Source organism: Myodes glareolus, chromosome 4 (assembly GCF_982192425.1).
Source record: "Myodes glareolus chromosome 4, mMyoGla1.1, whole genome shotgun sequence".
NCBI classification, from domain to species: Eukaryota; Metazoa; Chordata; class Mammalia; order Rodentia; family Cricetidae; genus Myodes; species Myodes glareolus.
In genome coordinates this window covers 31313621-31336598 of record NC_142029.1, presented here as the reverse complement: position 1 = coordinate 31336598, position 22978 = coordinate 31313621, and the positions used below count along the sequence as shown (strand labels likewise).

The 22978-nt window shown below is 42.5% G+C and overlaps 1 non-coding gene across 1 annotated transcript; it reads right to left on the bottom strand.

Annotated features, from left to right (window-relative positions):
- Nucleotides 1-18789: 18789 nt before the first annotated feature.
- LOC125393786 (U5 spliceosomal RNA) lies at nucleotides 18790-18905 on the bottom strand. The gene has a single exon (XR_007229945.1). It is a non-coding gene; the product is annotated as a U5 spliceosomal RNA (small nuclear RNA).
- Between the last annotated feature and the right edge of the window lie 4073 nt (nucleotides 18906-22978).

Genomic DNA, 22978 nt, shown 5'->3' with positions numbered 1-22978 from the left:
CGTCTCCATTCCTCGCTTCCTTTTCTTCCACTGATGTTGTCATTTCGGAGGACTGGCGAAGGCTTCGTATCTCTTTCTGTGTTTTATACCAACAAATTCTTTCTAGGCAGACAGCTCAGTCTCCGTGGATGTCTTCCTGCATAGCGGGTGCAGTGTAATGTCTGTCTGAGCTCCCTGGCAACTTAGCTCCCTACACACTATATTTAGAAACTGCAATGTACTCTCGGGTCCCTCAACCATTCTCAGGATGGTGAAGCACAGCCATCAAGAACACATAGGTCTTAGAGGAAGATGAGCCCACTGAAATTTACCCCGAAGTTTACCCCCGGACTTCCCAACTTCACTTTCCCGCTGGGAAGGTGGCTGCTTTTTGTGTGTCATATCACCCAGTCAGGGCAGAGATTGCTGTGCTGCTGGCGTGGCCTGGCTGCAGAGACGGGCGGGGGGAAGGGGAGGGCGGAGGTGCCGGAATTGAGACACGAAGGCTTCTTTTCAGGTGGAAGAACGGCAAGCTTTATTTTACCCTGAGCTTAAAGCCTTTTTCTACCTCTTCTGCGTCTATGGAAAACCACCGGTCAGAAAGAACACAAACATCCTTGTCAATTACAGACCACAAGGAAGTTCAGCTGTCTATCAGGGGGAGTGAGGGCAGCTGGATCACAACAGAGATCAACTGGATTACAGAAGGAGACACTCCATTCCACACTGCGTGGAGGAAGGGAGGATGGTCACATCAGGATTCCCTCTGTGTATGCTCTACCTTAGCTTAGTTTTAGGAATGTGTCTTAACTCCCAGAGCAGGAACAAAGTACCTGCTTTTCCCCCAACACATCTTATCCCTATCTAGGCACCAAGCGTTGCATAAACCTGTCTAGGATAAATGTAAAACACTCACTCACCCTAAATAGGGTACCAGTGACAAACCAAAGAATTCAACCCAAGTCTGACTTAATGAACCAGTGAGTTTTTTGGGTTTCCTTACAGGAACCAAGTGACCAAAACAACTGCATCACCAAAACATCTTAACCCAGTATGGATAATGACTTCTCCGCAGCTGCAGTAGAGGGCCTTGTCCCCTCCTCCTAAATTAACCTCCCACACTCTACGTCAGTGGTCCTCAACCTTCCCAATGCTGCAGCCCTTAAAAACAGATCCTCATGTTATGGTATGCCCCCTCCAACCACAAAATTATTTTTGTTGCTACCTCATAACTGTGATTTGCTACTGTTATAAATCACAGTGTAAATATTTTTGGAGCTAGGGAGAGTTGGCATAGGGGTCCCGATCCACAGGTTGAGAACCACTGCTCTACACACTGTATACAGCACCTCCCAATACCACATGTAGCCGGGCCAGAATTACATAGAGCTGGATGCTGGGGAAGGACAGGACAGAGTATCTGGAATCTCAGTCGAGGACCTGATGGCCCTCCCCAGACTCTCCTAGGAGGAAATGTCAACCGGTCCAGATGTTGAGGGCCGCCTGTGGTAGTGGTCACCACTGCTTTGACGACAACAGTAACGGCTGTGCTCAGAGGACAAAGCTCCACAACACACTCATGACACATGACAAGGTACATAGAACACATGACACACACACTCATGACACATGACAAGGCACGTAGAACACATGACATACAACATTCATGACACATGACAAGGTACATAGAACACATGACACACAACACTCATGACACATGACAAGGCACGTAGAACACATGACATACAACATTCATGACACATGACAAGGTACATAGAACACATGACACACAACACTCATGACACAAGACAAGGTACATAGAACCACACTGGGGCCTGCTCTTCTTACCACGTGACCTGGCTCTGAGTTGGGGCCTACGAGGATTTACCCTGAAATTTTAGAGGTGAGCCAAGAAACCTGTAGGGGTAGCTGAAATAACGCCTGTGGGTCAGATCCATTTCTGTAAACAAACACCCCTCCTTTCCATGCTATGGGCAGCTTATCTGGAGCTGCGGAATTGGGTGATTTCAGCATAGACCATATAGCCTTCCAATGCATAAAATCTCTCTTCTCTGACCCTTTGTGCCCCAGGCCTTATGAAAGTCAGCAGGACAGACAGACAGACGAGAGATGGGGCCTTGGAGAGGCAGGAGCCAGAGGACAGAGCAAGCCTAAGGAAACTGACTCCCTTTTCCAGTCATGACACCACATAACAGAAGTCGGTGCCCTGCTGGGGACACACAAGTCCATCCAGGAGAGAAGCTGGGGTTCCGGGCCTGTCTGGCCAACATAGTGAGACCCTAAGACTGATCAAAGAAAGACGAAAGACTAAGCATTTCTACCGACAATTATGTTGTGCTGTGTAAAGGGGGTTACATTGTTTCATTGAGTCAACCTGAATACATTTTCCCCAACCAAAGGGTGGAGGCTGCCACCAAGTCCAGGTCAGTGGCCGGGGAAGGAACAAGGCTATGAGCCTTCCCATGTAACTTACAGTGTACAAAACTCCTGCCAGCTTACAGCTTCTCAGACCCGATGGATGCCTTAGAGACTTCAAACCCTGTCTCTACTGTGCAATTAAGAAGGGCCAGGAAAGTCCTTGTTCTTTGCTGGTCAGAGAGTAAATTGAGTCTAGAATTCAGTTTCCTGATCCAGTAGTTTCAAAAATACCCAGCGTTGGGGATCTGATGAGTGTTGTGTCCTGGAGGTCTCAGAAGAGAAGAGTCCATTTGAGCATCACAGATATGGGGATGTTTATTAGACTGATTGCGAAGCATACTCACAGAGGGGAACTGTGTGCAGGGCGTGCAACAGAGCGGAGTTTTTAACCTGTTGGGAGCTAAGAAGGGGGGGCACTACCCAAGGAGTATGGGGGTACTTAGGAGAGAAGGGCAACAGGAGTAGAGGAGCACAAAGTAACTCATCCATGATGGAAAAATCAGGTGCGTGTTTGGGGGCTTTGCTCTGTTTACACTCCAACATTCCTGTTGTCTCAGCTTTCATTAGCTGAATCCAGAATGTGTAGAAGCTCTGAAGAGCAGACCCCAGAATCCAGCCTTCTTAGATACAAAAGGATGAAGTTGAACTGTGCGTGATATGGAACCACGCCTGAGCCATGATGGCAGCGCAGGAGACACGCCACTGTGTTTTGCATTGGGGGGTGTGTTTCTACTGATCAGGAGACTCTTGCGAGGTTTTGTGAGATTGTTGCATAGTACAATATCCAGCAAACAAGCCACTAATCCCAGAAGCAAAGTCCTAGAAAAAGACGTTTCTTCTTTTCTTTTCTTCTCTTCCCCATCTCCCTCCTTAACTTCATTAGGTTTTTGTTGTTGTTGTTGTTGTTTGGTTTTTTTTTTCTTTGAGACAGGTGCTTGCTTTGTAGCACTACTAGCTATGTAGCCCAAGCTGGTTTTGAATGCTATGAAATCTGTTAATCCTAAAAATTTGAGGAGAAAGACTACTGACCCAAATCATCATGGCCAAATTAATTAAAACAATCAATTAACTAAAGAAAGATTTTTTTAAATTTGTTTATATGAACTCCTTCCCACTAAGGTGGGGTTTGAGAGGCCAGCCTTGGGTGTGAGGAAGACAAGGTTTTTGTAGCTCAGGGGTAAGGGTTTTCAAATGGGGAATTTGCCAGGCAAAATAGGCAGTTAGAGAAGCAGAACATAACAGGGTAATCATAACAAGGTGGTGGTAACAATGTTTCAAAACAAAGGTAGGGTTGCCAAATGATCATCACAACTGTTTGCAAAAAAGACACAGTTGCCATTTCCTGAAACAGGAAGTACAGAACCATTTGTAGTTAAGGTTACAGGTGGGACATAGCCCAAACCTTGGGGAAAAGATTTAATCATCAACAGGAATGAGCCTGGTTTGTCTTTACTGTAACATGACTTTTGAGCCTAAAATGGAGGCAGGCTTGTTCATCAAACCCTCCAGTCTCAGCCTCCTGGGCACTGTAATTATGAGCATGCGCCACCATACCCAGCTTTAGGCACAGGCTTCGGTTTCCTGATTGGATTTTTGTTTTCTGTTGCTGCTGAACAAATGGCCACTAAGGGACTTAAATCAACAAGACTGTGTGAACTCCTGGTTTGTGTGGGTTAGGAATCCAGGCACAGGTCAGCTGTACTGGATTTTTCTGTTCACTGGACAAATCAAGATGTTGATTCCAGTTGGGGGTCTCATCTGAATCTCGGGGTCTTCAAGTTGTTGGAGACTTTCATCTCCTTATGGAGAGAGAGCTTTGGAATGGCCACCCAATCCTCCCCTGCAGCTCCTGCATGTACCAGGAGAAAGGGCGTGGGTCAGAAAATGTGGCATTCTCTAGTTGCAAAGGATCCATGTTCTGGGTTGTCGTAGGTGTGGCTTCTTTCGTTGTTATGTGCGCAGCTCTCTGCTCAGCTTCTCTGGTATCTCAGGCATGTCACTGGCTCAGTACAGAGGGTCCCACAGCACCAGAGTCTAGAAGCTACAAGTGACAGTGAAGAACTGGTTGTCACAGGATGATGAATAGCTGTCCTCTGACATTTTGATTTGATTCTGAAATGACAAAGCCGGACCCACCAAGGCAACTTGGTCATTTTCTCCTGGGCTGCAGAGAGGCCTGCTGCTGAATACTGGGACACAGTCACCAACCCTCTGGCGGTGGCTGAAACAGCAGCTGTAATTATAAGAAGCGGAGAGGAGACTCTAAAAATCTCTTCTGGGTGGCAAGAATTCTGAAAAATCAAGATAATTACAAGCCAAGCTCACCCTGATTTGCATGGCTATTTATAGCTGGAAGGCGCTGCTGCTGGGGCGCTCTCCCTTCCTCCCGACTTTCCAGTTGCATGAAATCCTGTGTGGCTCTTCTCTGAAGTGTGTGCATATGCTGAGTCCGTGTGAGATGCCACCACGGGCACTTGTCAGAAGAATTAAATCCCTCTCAAGGTTGTTTACAGCTCAGTGCCTGTCATTCTGCTCCCTGGAGCTTCATGGCTGGCTGGGCTCTCCCCCACCCCCAGCTCTGCGGAAGATTTAATTTCTTTCTTTTTTTCTTTTTTGTTTATGTGTGTACTTACCCTCGCAGGTGCAGGCTAGAAAAAAAAAATGCTGTACCCAGATGTTTTGAAGCTGCGGCTGCATACACACAACTCAGATTAAATAGAAAAATTGCATAAGATACAGCAGGCATTTCTAGAACAGTAGCCTACAGGGTATTTAATAAACGCATCGTGTTTTCTTGACAATAAGACTCTCAAATATAAGTTCGGCAGCAGAGGAATAGTTTAAGGCGTCATTACTTCAATTCATTTACAGGTGACTTTACAATGAAATTTGTCATTTCTGAGTGGGGCTCATTACACGAACCCCATTTTCACTTTGCAAGTATCTTCCCAGAACAGAACAGCCTGGGAATTGGGCGGAACTGAGGCCCATCAAGCTGTCGCAGTTCATTACTGCATTAGTTAGACCGCAGGGATCCCAGACCAGATTGCACCTTTGCTTTGGAACATAGCGAACATAATCCATGCTCAAACAGCCCTCTTGCTGCTTGTTGGGATCTGCACTAATATGCAAGAGCCGTGGCCAAGCCGCAGATGGATAATGCTTCGGTGGATCCCGCTTGGCTTTTCAGTCACCCAAGGCGCTGGGTTAACTTACTTTGTACATAGCAACTGTCTGGTAAGGGGGGAGACTCGTTCCGGAGGAGAGAGGCAAGTTTAGAATTCTCAAGGCGGTCTGCCAGCTTCCAGAACTGATTTCCCAGGACAGCATGGAGGAGGGTGGCTCAGCCTCCCCCCCCCCCCCCCCCCCCCCCCGCAGCTAGTGGTGGTGAACATCCCCTCACAGCAGAAACCTAAGCCACCGGGCTAGTCAGCAGGCCATTCGGAGAACCCCGCCCCTCCCCCATGACACGCTACTGTATGGAATTTCTCCAAGGGGACCTGTTTAAGGTGTTAGTTTAAAAGACAGTCCTTTACTCGTTCAGCAAGGACCCTCAGGAGTATTGGGGAGTGAGAATTTCGGACTTCCATTTCTTCATAGAAGAAAGGTGGGGGGAAAGAGGAGAGAGACGCTCACATTTCAGCTTCAGCCTCTGTCCCGAGGCCCAGCTGGAAAGGTTGTTATCGTAAATTCTTGGCCCACAGTTCTGCTTCTGCGAGATCAGAGTTAATTAGCATCATTTCTTACTTGTGCCTCCAAGTTCTGCCAACCAGAGAGCACGCAGGGATCAGACTGCGGACCGGATGTTCCCTAACTGTCACAGAGCAGGTTTTCTGCTTGCACCGAGAGATCTGTAGTCCCCTCGGCATCCTAACAACATACAGACCCAGAATCTCTTCTAGGCATCTTCTACAACTTCACTTGGGACTCACAGATGTTAGGAATCTACATCTCCTGAGATGGCCACCTGGGGATTATTATTTAGGGTTAGTCAAAGACAGCAGGATGAGCCAAGCAGTGGTGGCACACACCTTTAATCCCAGGACTCAGGATGCAGAGGCAGGCTGATCTCTATGAGTTCTGGGGCAGCCAAAGCTGCACAGAGAAGCCCTGTCTCGGAAAAAAACAAAACAAACAAAAATCATCAACCACAAAAAAGCAAGCTGGTAGGATGTCGGAAGCATCTAAATTCTGGCAAAATTCTGGCTGAAAACCATGGATCAAATATTGCAACAAAATCATCATATACACGTGTATGTTGTGTGTGCGTGTATGTTCAGATATATGCACCCGTGTTTGCGTGTCCTCAAGAGTTGCTGTCTACATTATTTTTGAGCTGGGGATTCCCATACTGAACCCAGGGTTGCCTTTTTAGACTGGCTGGTCAGTAGCCTCCGGTGAGCCTTCTGTGTTTGCCTCCCAGAACCGGGTTTACAGATCCACACCCCTGTACCCAGCTTGTTCATGGTTGCTGAGGACCCAACCTCAGGCCCTCATGCTTGCTTAGGAAGCATATTCACCCATGGGGCCATCTCTCCAGAGTTTTACTATAGTTTGGATAGAGCCTATTATAGGGATTTCAGACACAAGAACCTTTTACATCTCAAAAGCCCATTTGAGCATAACTATTTACTGCCAGGCAGTCTACAGGTGAACTACAGTCTACAGGTGACTACAGTCTGTTTACAGGTGACTACAGTCTGTTTACAAGTGACTACAGTCTGTTTACAGGTGACTACAGTCTGTTTACAGGTGGCTACAGTCTGTTTACAGGTGGCTACAGTCTGTTTGTTTACAGGTGACTACAGTCTGTTTACAAGTGACTACAGTCTACAGGTGACTGGCTACAGCCAAATTAGACATCAAGATGGTAGCGGTTAGAAGGCGGCCAGCTCCTCACTGTGGCATGCAAATCCAAGTGATGGATTCAGACCAAGAAGTATCTGTTTCCCTGACCACAGAATATCTGCATAACCACATACAAAAGCATGCATGCACCTAATTGCTAGATTCAAAGTTTTATGCAAAGCAGTAAAGACTTCTGCTAAGATTCAAATGTACTGACTTCAAAGTAGCACGGGGAAGCCACTGTGTTTCTTAACGTGCTTACCAGATTCATTTCTTCCAGAGCAACGGGAAGCCAGGGAAAGGAGGGTCTGCAGTTAGCCGACGCTGACTCAGACCACAGAAGAAAAGGACCAGGAAAGTAAACTGGAGACAGAGGATACACTTGGGAGGAATGGAAGGAAAGCAGAGTGAACAGAGGCCTCACTGAATCAGGCAGGAGCTTGCTGATTTGGCTAGTCTGTCTGGCTATCAAGCCCCAGAGACACACCTATCTCATCTCCAATGTGTTGCAATGACAGGCGTGCTCTGCCAGGCTTTGTGGGCGTGCTGGGGATCTCAAATGTGGTCCTCGCGCCGGCATCATAAGCACTGATCTTACTGACTGAGTCATTGTCCCAGCCCCCACGGTGCCCTTTTTAAGAGACAGAGGATGAGGTATTAACAAATGAGAAAGCATTGCTAAGGTGCCAATCAAAGCTCCAGCTTCTTTGCTACAGAAGTTCAGTTTTTATCTCCAGGCAGGTGATTCTCAACACTTTCTTCCACTTCCATGGCAGAACTCTAATCCTGGCAAGTGCCACACAACCTGCAAAACCAGGGGAAAAGGCTTGAGGTCCTAACAGTTTGGAGGTGGACGCAGCAGCATTGCCAGCTCGCGTTGCTTCTTCTTGCATTTGATGGCGTGCCTGCCTCTCACACCTGGCTGCGGCTTCACCTCAGATCTCCTTTGCCCTTGCCTCAGCACCTGTTAACCACATGGTGTGGTTCCTGCCTTGGCCTCGTCTTGATCTCTGGCTGTTGTTGCGGTGGTTTAACCACAGCTCTGCAGCTGTGATGCTGGCCGCCACCCCAGGTACAGGGATGCACAGACTTCAGGGCTGTAGATGGCTCCCTTCCTCTTTGTTCATTCTTACCTGGGATGCCCATCACACTTCATCAGTTAGTGTATGTAAACCTCCCCCTCTTTGACTGCAAATTGGGTGAGGGAAACATCGGAACCTCTCCAGCTTCTTTTTCCTCTCACACTGACTAGTGCTGACGTTGGGAGGAGGAGGAAGGAAGAATGAATGGATGGATGGGAATGACCTCAGAGTTGTTTGTCAAAACTATAACTCGTCATTCCTCCCAGCAGAATGCTATAGCAGATTGTCTTTAGTTGCTTTAGTCTTCCCTTTGCCCTTGGAAACAATTGCTTTTGATTACTGACTACTCATACCAATAGAATGAAGGACAAAGGCACGTGATTATCTCAGTATAAGCAGAGAAGGCATTAGATAAAAATTTAACATTTCTGTAGGATAAAAAAAAATGAAGCAAAGCAGGAATGTAGCTCATCGCTTTAAAACAAAGTCAGCACCCTGCAGTGAAAAGCTGAATGCTTTCTTAATAAAGCCTGGACTGACAGGAATGCCCGCTTTCACTACTAATGCAAAACAGGGCTGGAAGTGCAAGCCAGAATAATCAGCAAAACAGAAAAGAAGGCATCCAAGGTGGAATATAAGAAGTCAAGCTGTCATGCTGCAGTTGACAAAAACTCTGAGAACCCCCACCAAAGAATTATAGGACTAATGTATCCACCAACATTGCTAATGGTGAACTCTCTGGAAAAGACACAAGAAAAGCAACCCCATTTACATTATCTACAAAATGTATCCAGCTTTAACCAATAAGGTAAAAGATGTCTTCAGTGAAAACTACAAAAGCATTGATGATTATTAGGAATATACACGAAAACATGGAAAGGCCTCCTGTGTTCCTGGGTTGGCAATGTTGTTAAAATATTCATGCCACTCCAAGTGTGAAGCACAATTAATAAAACTCAGAGACAGAAATTGGGGTTCAGGGGGCTGGAGAGATGGCTCAGAGGTTAAGAGCACTGACTGCCCTTTGAGAGGTCCTGAGTTCAATTCCTAGCAACCACATGGTGATTCAAAACCATCTGTAATGAGATCTGGTGCCCTCTTCTTGCCTGCAGAGATACATGCAGGCAGAACACTATATACATAATAAATAAATCTTCAAAAAAAAAACAAAAACAAAAGAAATTGGGGTTCACCCTTAAGGTCAGAAAAACAAAACAGCCGGCCACTGACTCTTACCTCTAGCTCAGTCTGAAAATGGCAATCCTGCCTCCAGGAATCACAGAATGATATTGAGATCTGTTTCCTCCTGTTTTATAATCCTCTCTAGTTCTGGATTAAGGGCATGCAACACTACCACAGCCTGGTTTCAAGCTAGTGTGGCTACTGGGATTAAAGGTGTGTGTCATTGCTGCCTGGTCTGTAAGGTTGGCCAGTGTGACTATTTTACTTTGCTGATCCTCAGGCAAGCTTTATTTATTAAAACACAAATGAAATGCCACTACATTTCCCCTTTTGGTCTAAAATAAAAAGAAGACTATAACTAATATAAGAAAAACTATATATAATATATACTGGCAATAAATACAGCAACAATGTCTAGTCCATTTGCATTTGACAAATACAGAGAAAATACTCCTTATCTATCCTATCTTGATGAGTCCAAAGTCTTGTACCTAATTTACTTTCTATCATAACTTACTTTCTGCATCAGGTAAAAAAACGATAATGATAACTGTCTAGTCTTCATTTCCCTCAGAGACCCAAGAAGGGAATAATATTAACTGAGTAAGCAGGAAGTGCAAACTAGTGACTTCCAAAAAATGTGAGTAATGACAGAAACAGCAACAGAGGTTGCCTCAACAGTCACCCAAAGTTCCTTTGCAACATTGGGGCATCGAAAATATATCTTTGTTTGACCTTGAAAACATACCTAATGTGACTACAGGTTCAAGTACAGTTTATAATAGAAGACTAATTACTAACCTGTATTTCCTTATTTTCCTAGACAGTTGGTAATAATAGCTTTCAAGGACTATAAATTTGCATTATATTGTTAAATGAGCTGTATAGGTAACTAAAATAACTTGAACAAGATTAGAAATGTATGTACTGTATGTTTTAACAAAATTTATCTCAATATACAAAATTTGTGTACAATATACAAAAGTCAAATCCAATTTAAAACCAGTAGTTGCTTTCTAAAAGTTGATTCAATAATCTACGTTTTTATCTTATCATATCTATATCCTCCCCTTTTTTTAAATTTAATTATCTACCCTTTTATCCTATCATACATATACCTCCCCCTTTTATTTCTTCTCAAAACAAGAACCTTGAATCTAATTTCCTTTGTTTAGCTTTTTTCCTGACCATTATCCATAACAACTTTCAACCAACACACTAAACAAAAACAAACATCCACAATTCATTTATCGGGGGATTGTGGGTATAGTTTTCCAGGCTACTTCCTACTGATTGGGGGTACTGATAATATTATGGGGAAACCAAAGAAAATTTAGTATTATGGTCAAGTCCTGACTAGAGTATTCTGTGAGGCTGGATCATCTCAGCCAACAGTCTTGAAGCTGTTCTGATGTAGAACTCAGGGGAAACTGCAAAAGAGCTGTTCTAAAATATTGGATCATCTGGGCCATCCACTCCGATTTTTCAGGAGGTCTTCCTTGATCAAATCTTAGTTTCCTTAATCTAGAATGAATCCACAGCCTCTCACTTCCTATGAAAACAAAAGCAGAATCTCTTTCCCAAAGTAACATATCTTTTGGCCTATATCTTGAAGTCGAGATTTTAAAAAACATTTAGATTGGTTTAATCCAGCAACATTTACAAACAAATGTCTTTTAGCAGCTGTTGTTCCTTCCTTCGAGTCAAACAATTCAAAGACAGCACAATAGCACACAGTATCCAGACTCTCTGTGTACTTTTCCTCTTTACACGGATGCTAAGCCTGGTAGATGGGAGCTGGGAGCGAGCACCAGTTTTTCTCCTGAACCAAGGTGGCTAGGCTAGGTTTGGGTCCAGCTCTGGCCTGTGCCGGTGGCTGAAAAGCCTCAGGCATATGGTTTTTTTCATGTATTGGTGCCCCAAAAGTTGGCTGCCAAGTAAAGCATGATTAATAAAAACACAGAGACAGAAATTGGGGTTCAACCTGAAGGTCAGAAAAGCAAAACAGCCAGACACTTCCTTTTACCTCTATCTCAGTGTGAAAATGGTAGTCCTGCCTCCAGGAATCTCAGAATGAGACTGAGAACTGTCTCCTCCCATTTTATAATCCTCTCAAGTTCCGGATTAAGGGTGTGCACCATATCTGTAGCCTGGTTTCTATGTTAAGATAGTGTGGCTTCTGGGACTAAAGGTGTATGTCCTTGTTGCCTCATCTGTTAGGCTGGCCAGTGTGACTGTTTTACTTTTCTGATCCTCAGGCAAGCTTTATTTATTAAAATACAAATGAAATGCCACTATACAAGTGATCTATGAATTTAATGAGATCTCTATCAAAATACCAACTATATTCTTCTCAGAGCTAGAAACAACTTGCTAAATATTGTATGGCATCACAAAGCACCCCAAATAATTAAAGCAATCCAGAGCCAAAACAGAGACATGCCATTACACTGTCTGATTCCATAATATACTTCCCAAGATATGGAAATCACAACATCATGGTATTAGTGTACAAACACTCAGGGCCCAACGGAAGCAAACCCACATCCCTGCCACCCACAGCTCTTCAGGAAAGGTGGTAAAAATGTGCACTTAAGAAGGGCAATTTCTTGAAAACGTGTGCTGGAAAATCAGATATCTACTCTAACTGGAGAAGAATAAAATTAGGCACCTATCTCTCATCACATATAAAACTCACCTAAAAAGCTTTAAAGACTTAAGACCTAAGTCCATAAACTACCAGAAAAAAAAACAAAAACAAACAAGAACTGAGTGTTTCAGAACATTGGAACAATTAAGAATATTTTGGATAAGACCCCATAATCTCAGACAACAAAAACAAAACTATGTAAACGAAAAATTTTTATCAAGTGGAAACCCTTCTGTATGGCAGAATAGGAGAAAATGCCTTCAGGCTATACACTAGATAGAGGCCTAATACAGAGCATGAACCGTACTCAATAGCAAAAATAAAAGCAACAAATACTATGAATAAATAATTATGTAGAACTAAATAGGTGTTTCTCAAAAGAAGTTATGTAAATGACCAGTGGGTCCATGTAAAACCATGTAAGACCCCCAGTGTCATCATAGGCATGCAGGGCTGCAGTGTTAGTGTAGACAGGAGAAACGGGCATGGAGTCATAAGTAATGGCAGCATGCTGTATATTTAAAATAACAAAACAAAATAAAAACAACCTAAAAGATGGGACTGGAGAGACACCCGGTGCTTCAGGGAACTGGTTGCTCTTGCAGAGGACCCAGGTTCAACTCCTAGCACTTACATGGATACTCACAAAGCCTTTAACTCCAGTTCCAAGTGATGCAATGCCATCTTTTGTCCTCTGTGGGCATTGGGCACACATGTGATACACATGCAATTAAGCAGACAAAACACTCCTATGCATAAAATATAAAACATTGAAAAAATAAAAAATTGAGTGTTTCATCACAAGAGAGCAAAGAATTCTGGGGACAGATATGTGCCCTGCTTGAACATTATACAATGTAGACAAATGTTGAAGCACCATGTGGTACCCCATAAATCATATCAATTTTGTATACTCATTAAATTAAAGCCAAGCGTGGTGGTTCATGCTTGTAATCCCACCACGCAAGAGGCTGAGATAGAAAGATCAGAAGTTCAAGGTTGACTTCAACTACATAGTGAGTTCGAGGCCAGCTGTATGAGACACTGGCTCAACAGACACACAAAAAATAAACACACAAATCAATTACTTAAAAGAGAGCTATTGGTTTTCAATTTGCCTAGATTTTTTTCCTTATGCAAATTGAGTGATGTTGTCTAATATAGTTCATGTCTTGCCAAAATGCTACATCTTGAACATTTTTATTTACTTAGAATCCATTTGAATATCTTCTTTGCTTACATTTTTTTCTAATAAATATGTCCATGTTGCATTTCACTATTGAATTGTAAAATTTTGCTCATTTTAATGTATTATTTAGAAACATTTTACCAAGCTTGCAGTAAGACTTTTTCTTTTTTAAAAATGTCTTAAATAAGAAAAGTTTAAAACATAGCCCACTTGACCAGTTTTAAAATAAATTATGCTTTAATCATCCTTCCTGATAAGTCTTTATCTAACTCAGTGTCACAAGAATCCTGCTCGTGCTTCCTTCTAGAATTCTATAGCTTTAGTTTTGCATGTAGGCCTCTGTCTCTGATTCCTTTGAGATGATTTGTGTGTGAGGTGTGGCTCAAGTTCTCTAACCAGGAAAGGAAATCGATGAATGCAGGTTGATATGTAACTAGCTCAACTCCATTTCCTAAGGAAAAAAGACCACCCTCTCTTCAGAGAACCGTTTTAGAATACTGCTCAAAACTCAACTGACAACAGATACACATATCTATTCCTGAACTGTCTCTTCCTTCACATTGATTTAGGTGTCTATCTATGCCAATACCACACTGCATTAACATAGATACAGAAAAAAAGGAAGTGGACCAGACAAACAGCATCCATCTCATTCACAGTGAAGCATTTCATTCTCATTCTGAATATTAATTCATGGCAAAGACAACTGTTCAGCCTTATGCAAATTAACAGAAGGGAATGATGTAGTTTTGTAATTTTTCTATCATATGGAACTACACTGGAAAATGGTAAAAGTCTGCATAATTATACTATTAGGAAAGGTCACATGAACACACATCACACAGGTCGAACCAAGTCACTGAGTAACCCAAGTGTTATTTCCAACTGGCTTTCCAGGAGGCTCCCATGGATATTCTTACTAATGTCCCAGCCCTTTGAACTTCTTTGATGTTCAAGTCAGCAAGCCTTGGAATGATGTGGGAGGTCCTTCTGTGTGTGTTGCTTTATTGGTTGATGAATAAAACTGTTTTGGCCAATGCCTTAGCAGAATAAAGCCATGTGGGGAAATCTGAACAGAGATATATAAAGAGATTAGGCAGAGTCAGGTAGATGCCATGTAGCTGCCAAAGGAAAAAGATGCCACCAGAACTTTACTGATAGGCCACAGCCTCATGGTGATACATAGATTAATAGAAATTGATTTAATTTAAGATGCAAGACCTAGCTAGGAAAACACCTAAGCTATTGGCCAAGCAGTGTTGTAATTAATATCGTTTCTGTGTGATTATTTGAGTCTGGGTGGCAGGGAAACAAAAGATCAGTCTCTTTAACATTGGAATCTCTACCAAGCCCTCATGCTCATTCATAGGTGGCAGTGGTGATACTGGGACTCTCTGCCACTTATTTATAGATGGCAGTGGGGTTGTGTTGTAGAGGCAGAAGGAACACAAGTCTTCATTTCTCTAGGATAAAGGACCAGGATGACAATCCCTGAGTTGTATCTCTGTGCATGTTCCATTTGTTGAGACGCTGCCAGGTTGTTTTCCAGTGGGGCTCCACCATGCTACTCCCACTAGCAGTGGAGGGGCCAGGGTTCTGGTTGGCATCGGCATTTTTTAGCCAATGACCAGATGCACTGTAATGCTTTATTGCGGTTGGAATGTGCAGTTCACTACCAATGACTGGCGCTGAGCACACTGCCACTTGCTTTTCGTCACTCATGTATGTGCCTCTTGAGTGAAATGGTTCTTTACATAGATACGACAAGGCTGTGGCCTCATGAATTCACAGCAGCGGCAGTGGCCTATGTAAGAATGAGTCCGTAAACTTTCAGTCCTGGTTTGGGAAGCGCATCAGCTGAGGTGGGCTGCTGGAGGAGAGGAAGCCATCGTCTTTAGTGACAGAGCCACTGCTGAGTTACTGCTGCTCTGGTGGGGGCTCTGGCTCTGGCTAAACCCAGCAGCAAAAACAAACAAATGAGACAGGTAGACCGGGGACTTGAGGGATGAGGCTGTTGAAGAGGGAGGAGGGTAAGAGAGGGTGTGACCAGAATGCATTATAGACATGCACTAAAATACTGAAGAATAAATCAATGAGAAAATAAAACCAAAACACCAGAAGTATCCCTTTATGTGTTTGAGCAATTTCTGATTAGACATGTTCTTTGCTGACACTTGAGCATTCTTGATACATTTTAGGCACCGGTACATTGAGGGACAAGATGTCTCAAACACATTCAGCTGCTGTTCTGAGGAGTGTTTCATTGTCCAGGTTTCAGAGTTGTAAAGAAAGCACCTCAAGACAAGTGTCTCATATACTTGTAATTTTGTTGTTATCATTGTGTCTCTTGCTGACCAAACCTTTCCTAGTGCCTGGAATGCAGCCCTTGCTGTCCCTAGCTGCCTCTTGATGTCTGAAATAGTTCCCTCCTTTGAACTGAAGTTTCCTCCCAGAAAGTCAAAGTTGATTGTTTGCTTGAGGTTCTGATTCTTTATTACAATGTTTAAATTCTTGGTGCCCTTCCCAGATGTTGTACCTCAGCCTTCTCAATGTTTACTTCCATACCAAGGTTTTCACTTTCTTCCATCACTCTGTTTACCAATGGCCTGCAGCTCATTTGGACGTCCAGCAAGTAGTGCTGTATTATCAGCAAAATGCAAGTTATTGATTTGCACGCCACCTAGGTGCATGCCTATCTCCTCATCCTCCAGAGCTGTTGCTATTATTAATTCCAGGATTATATTAAAGATTAGTGGCGAGAAGACGCATCCCTGCAACACTCCTACATTTATCTTAAACCGATCACTTATTTCAGGTCTCAGGAGGAGTCTAGGCATCAAATGAAGAGATAGGCTGTGCAACCATGACATTAAGAAATCTTCATCTACAGAAGGAAGTAAATACGTTGGGTGGCAAATCTGATAACTCTATCCTACATGCTGAAGGGTTTCTCTTATTTTTCCTAAAAGTCTTTTAGATTGTGCTTTATATTTACATGTGAGATCCATTCTGCCTTAATTTGCCTGAGTTGTGAATTCATCACTATTTGTTTAAAGGGCTGATGGTGTGTTCATTGAGTTGACTTCACACATTAGTCAGAGCCTTGAGGAAGGTGTGTGGATCTCTTGCTTGGCATTCCTTTCTTTCCTCTTAATCTAGGTGACTACCATGCAGCAATGCTATGAAGTCTTGATTGTTTTCACTAATCCATCTATTCATTCCACATAATTTCAGAAGAATCTTATCTGCTTCTAAAATGCATCTTGCTGAACTGTTAATAAGGACCAGGTACCCCTGCACACAGACCCTCAGAAGACAGATAAGGACCAGGTACATCTGCACACAGATCTTCAGAGGATGGATAAGAACCAGATATCCCTGCACACAGACCCTTGGAGGATGAGTGAGGACTGGGTACACCTGCATGCTGTAAACAGAAGTTTCTGTCCTTCCCAGACTGCAGCAGTGTTTCAGTCCCAAAGAAACACACAGAGGCGTATAGTAATTATAAACTATTTGATCTATTAGCTCAGGCTTATTATTAACTAGCTCTTACAACTTAAATTAACCCATAATAATTATCTATGTTTAGTCATGTGGCTTGGAACCTTTATCAGTAAGGCTTTCTCATCTTACTCTGTGTCTGGCTGGCAACTGCTCTTCTGCCTTTACTCTTCCCAGAATTCTCTTAGTCTGGTTGCCCCGCCTATACTTCCTGCCTGGCTACTGATCAATTAGTGTTTTATTAAACCAATATGAGTGACAGTGAACAAGATAGTGTAAAAGAGCATTATCCCACAGCAGCATGCAGATCCTCGGAGGACAGATAAGAATCAGGTACACCTGCACTCAGATGCTCAGAGGACAGATAAAGACTGGGTACACCTACGTGCAGATCCTCGGGGGCTGGATAAGGACCCGGTACACATGCACACAAACCCTCGGAGGACAGACTGGATCACCTCTTCAAGTCAGGAACTACAGCTTTACTCCTCACTTTTCAGCACTTTAATTCTCAGTCCCTAAGTCATGTACATACTTTGTTGAGACTCCACATTAGCATTTTTCCTGTGGTTGTAAATAAAACTTTAATTTTTAACTTTGGTGTTTACATGTTTATCTTTGGAGCATAAAAATAACTAATTTGTTGATATCCTAAACTTTGTTGATATCACACATCAGCACTTGATGGGATAAAGATACCCTGGATACATCCCACCAACAGCGGATAACTCACGAGGGCATTTGGGGTCCAGTCCCAAGTCCTCTTTTCTTATGGCATCTAGGGGCAAATAAAATCTCTCACACCATGCTTCTCCAAACAAGTCTGTTTATGCTTCTGCCTCTATTGTGATTCACCTGTTCTAATTCTAATTCCTCCCAGCTTCTTCTCCTCTAGCCTAAAATCTCTCTCCTTACAGGATTCTTGAAGTGATTAAAAAAAAATTATAAGAGTTACCTCTCATTAGTCAAAAGCACCATTTCTAGGGTAAGCAATAAGGACTTGAGCCATTTACCATGGCAACATAAAGGTTTCAGGAGTAAGACTGTGACCAGACCAGGGGCAGAAGGTGCAGTGTCCAGTGACAAACTTGAGGCCTAGGTCTATTCTCAGCAAACTTGGCAAGCAAAGAATTGGCTGATTTTCTCAGGGTGCTTTGTGCAGTAACCTTCGCTGGACATCTGCATACTCTGACCTTGTGCATAGCTGTAGTTTTAAACTTATAATCTATTTGCAAAAAGCCTTTATTTTAGTTTGTATTGCAGTAAAGGTTAAAGTGAGAAAATTGTGTGCCATTAGTCTGAGCAGAAGGAACAAAGCAGGCTTTTAAGTGTCTACAGTTCTGGTGGGACAGTATATCTAGTTATAATTTGTCCTAGTATATTTTCTATATATCAGTATTATACAGATAAATGAGAAGTCATCTTCCTGACCACTCAGAGATATATGTGTGCCTAGTAAATGGAATATTTTCATGAGATAAACACAAAAGCAGTGGGAAAACACTGGCTCAAAAAACAAAAACAAAAAATTATGTGTTGGATAAACACATAATTTGATTCATGCCATTTTTACATATAAAATATGTTGTTGCCCATATTTCTTTAAGATTTATTTTATTTCATGTGCCTGTCTGTGCACCATGTGCATGCCGATGCTTCACAGGCAGGAAGAGGACATTGGATCCTGTGTAACTGGAGTCACAATAGCTGTGAGTCACCATGTGGGTGCTGAGAACTGAAGCCAAGTCCTCTGGAAGAGCAGCCAGAGCTCTTAAACGCTGAGCCATCTCTCCAGCCCCAAGGTTTACTTTATTTTTGCTTGTGGACTCAGGAGGCTAGAGGTGTTAGATATCTCTGGAATTGGAATTAAGGCAGCCATGAGCTGCCTGGCACTGAACCTTCTCTCCAGGGTTACCAGCCCTGCTATTGCAAAGACTGCAAAGAAGTGGGTGAGAGTAAGAGTCGTTCCTCACCACAGAAATCTTTAGTTAGAGAGGAAAGACTTATACGGGGTGAAGAGAAACCAGAACAAAACTGGGAAGTTCTTATAGGACCTTTTAAACTTTTTATTACACTTGAATTAATTTTTCTCGTGTAAAATCCTGGTTCGTGAAGCACATTAAGATTACTCCAAAATGACATGGAATGAACTGGTTCTTCCTGTACTTATGGAGTCATTATCTTCATTACGTTTTACCGCACGTAAGGTTTACTTTGGCATAGGTTGTCTGGCTAACTGGAGACCCCATCTTTTCCTTATAACCCATATTCATCCTATACTAAATTCCCATATTTGTGGGACCTTATTGAAGGACTTCTTTCAATCACATTCAAGTGTTGATCAACAAACATACCTCTCTATATCTTCAGCTCATATCTTAGAGACAATGAGGAATTTCTCTGCTTGACTTATTTTCTTCCCTCCTTTCTTTATAAAATTTTGAGACAGGGTCTCACTCTGTAACCCTGGATAGCCTGGAACTCACTATGCAGACCAGGCTGGACTTGATCTCAGAGATCTGCCTGCCTCCTCCTCTGGAGCAGCTAGAATTAAAGGCACGGGCCACCACTCTTGGCCTAGCTAAATACTTTAATAAACTCAAAGCAAAACAGCAGCCTTTGAAATGTACTGCTTCATATCTAATTATAGTCATATTCACAGGCAATGAAAGTAAAAACTCTACAGCAAAAACTGTAAAAACACACACAGGCAGTGAGAAAGCACTTAATGTCTGACATCAGCAAATGAACTGGTGGCATAGATTATTTGCTAGAGACCTCTAACATAACAAAATCTTTTTGTCATTTTTAATGGACCCCTCCAGGGGATGAGAGGCAATTATGTTTAGTGAGGCAAATGGCGCTTCTCTGCTTTGCCACTCTAGTTCATTAGCACAGGGTTAGAGCGAGCTTATGCGCTTTGAATTACTCTGGGAACATGCATTCAAGTAAGTGGACCTTGACAGCTTTTCCAGACCGGTGTGCAAAAACCCCAAGGTGCCTTTATCCAGAACTGTTCCTTTACAAACCCAAAATTTGGCTGCCTACCTCTGTCCTTGAGAAATGGAAGGCATTAAAATAAGAACACAGGAGGAAAGAATCTTGTTTTAAATAATGGGGTGAGAATATATGAATTCTTTGCCAGAAGAGCTGCCCTTGGGATTTGTTGTTGAGTTTAATTGTGGTGGTGGTGGGGTTTTGTTTGTTTGTTTTGTTTTGTTTTTAAGACAGGGTCTCATGTAGCCTTGAACTAGTTGTGGCTCATCTTGGTGTACGGAGCCTTCTGCCTGCACATCCTAAGAGCTGGGATTAAGGTATAGATGACCACACCTATCTTGTGCCATGCTGGGGATGAAACCCAAGGCTTCATGCTTGCTAGGCAAGTACTTTCCCAAGTGAGTCACGCCCCAGCACCAGCTCTGTCACCGAAAGTAAACTATTTCCCATGGCCTCACCACCATGAGGTAGCCCCAGAGGTAGCCTCAGTATTCACTGGAAGTCCTATTGTGATGTCATCCTGTGTTCTGTGGATATTTTTTTATAAAATATGTAACTAGACCACATTTTGAAATTCATTTGGCAATCTGTTGTAGAGAGAGGGAGCGGGCCCTTTGTTTGTCCCGCCCACCCAGCTAGCTTACACCAAAAATAATCACACAGAAACTGTATTCATTAAATCACTGCTTGGCCCATTAGCTCTAGTTTCTTATTGGCTAATTCTTACATCTTAATTTAACCCATTTCTATCAATCTGTGTATTTCCACGTGACTGTGGCTTACTGGCAAGAATCTAACCAGCGTCTGTCTCAGGCAGAAGATCTATGGCGTCTCTCACTCTGTCCTTCCCAGCATTCAGTTCTGTCTTCTCTGCCTACCTAAGTTCTGCCCTATTCGGCCTAAATCAGTTTCTTTATTCATTAACCAATGAAAGTAAAACATGAACAGAAGAACCTCTTACACCAGCAATCTTTGTATTTCAAAAATCATTTTAAATCCTTATTTCTTGTGATTATTCATATCTTAAAACTCCCCACCACAATCACACTATTTTCTATTTTATTTGATTTTGGTTATCTATCAGTTTGTTTTTTGGTGTTTTAATTGATTGAGATTTAATTTTTCTTCTTTTACTGATTTCAAGTTCTTGAGCTCCATGATAAAAAAAAACTAAAATCAGCTGGGCAGTGGTGGCACATGTCTTTACTCCCGGCATTTGGAAGGCAGAGGCAGGCATTCTCTGAGTTCAAGGCCAGCCTGGTCTACAGAGTGAGTTCCAGGACAGCTAGGGCTACACAGAGAATCCCTATCTTGAAAAAAAAAAGTAAAAAGAAAAGAAAAACTAAAAATCAGTATTCTGTCTTCTTTTTTAGTTATTTTAGGTTGATTTAGGTTTTTTTGATTTTGTTTTCTGTTCTCATGAGTATGAATGTCTTACCTGCATTTATGTGCATGTACTATTTCTGACCTTGGAGGTCAGAAGAGGGCGTCAGATCCCTGGAACTAAAGTTAGGTTGGTTGTGAGCTGCCATGTAGCTCCTGGGAACTGAACCTGGTCCTCTGAGGGGCACTGTGCTCCTCACTGCTTAGCCTCTTTCCAGTCCCTCACTAGAGCCTCTTAACAATGTAAGCCTCTGTTGCAGTGTAAGTATGAACAACCCCATATGCTCACTGTTTGCACATCTGGTCACCAACTGCCAATCTGTGGAAGGCTGTAAAAACTGGAGGAATTAGAGCCTTGTTAGAGGACGTCGGTCACTGTTGATAGGTCTTAAACCTTTACAGCTAAAACTACAATTTTTAACATGTGAATAAGTTTTTATTATATTGTTATAATCTATTTCATTGTTGGCTATTAAAATCTTACTGTGCTCAATGTATTAATTAAATTCATCATAGCTATCTACTCATGAGGGAAAAGAGGAGAAGGCAGAATCTGGAACTAAACCTTTGTGGCTTCAGGCATCCATTGTGTGACTGAGAATATTTTCCTTGACAACAAAACAGGACTACTGTCCAGGGAGACATCAATGGACACAGAGGGAGGATTTACTCAGCATAGAATTCCTCTTAGAGATAATGGTTCGGGCAATGGTTATAATCCTGAAAATGTAGTCAACTGCCACTACATTTAACAAGGTTTTGCATACAGTGGTAAAGTTTGTATGGCATATATTTTATCACACACACACACACACACACATACAATTATTAAGTTAAAAGCAAATCTGATTAAGGTCCTAGAAGGAAAACAAGAAACAGAGTAATGTCTTCATTAACACTCCTGGGGATGGAATCATTTCACAGTTGAGAAACTCAGTAGAACTCCTTCAACCAATCTGGTTTCTTTAACAATAAAAATCCATGTGAGAAAAAGGAAGTTAAGTAGAAAATCGTAATTTTTAAAAAAGGACTATTTTATTGTATGTGTATGAGTGTTTGCCTGCATGTATGTATGTGTGTTAATAGAGGTTTCTGTCCTATCTAGTTCTGCAGTTGTTCAGTCCCAAAGAAACACACAGAGGCCTACATTAATTATAAACTGGTTGGCCTATTAGCTCAGGCTTCTTACTAGCTAATGCTTATATGATACATCAACCCATTATTTTTGTCTGTGTTAGCCACGAGGTTTGGTGCCTTTTATCAGCGAGGCATTTTCATCTTGCATCCTCTGTGTCTGGGTGACGACAGCAGACTGAGCCTTTCATCTTCCCAGAATTCTTCTGTTCTGATTGTCCCACCTATACTTCCTGCCTGGCTACTGGCCAATCAGCATTTTATTAAAGCAATACAAGTGACAAATCTTTACACGGTATAAGACCACTGTCCCACAGCATATGTATGCCATGTATGATGTGCCCCAGGAAGCCAAAAGAGTTTCAGATGCTCAGGGAATAGAGTTATAGACATGTGTGAGTCACCCTGTGGTGCTGGGCACTGAATCAAGATTCTCAGCAAGAGCAGCAAGTGTTCTTAACCACTGAGCCATCTCTCCACCCCCGAGCTAAAACTGTAAAACTCTTAGAAGATAAAGTTTATGATGCCAACTTTCACCATAATGACATAGAAAACACAGGCAACATAAATAAAGACAAACTGAACTATAAA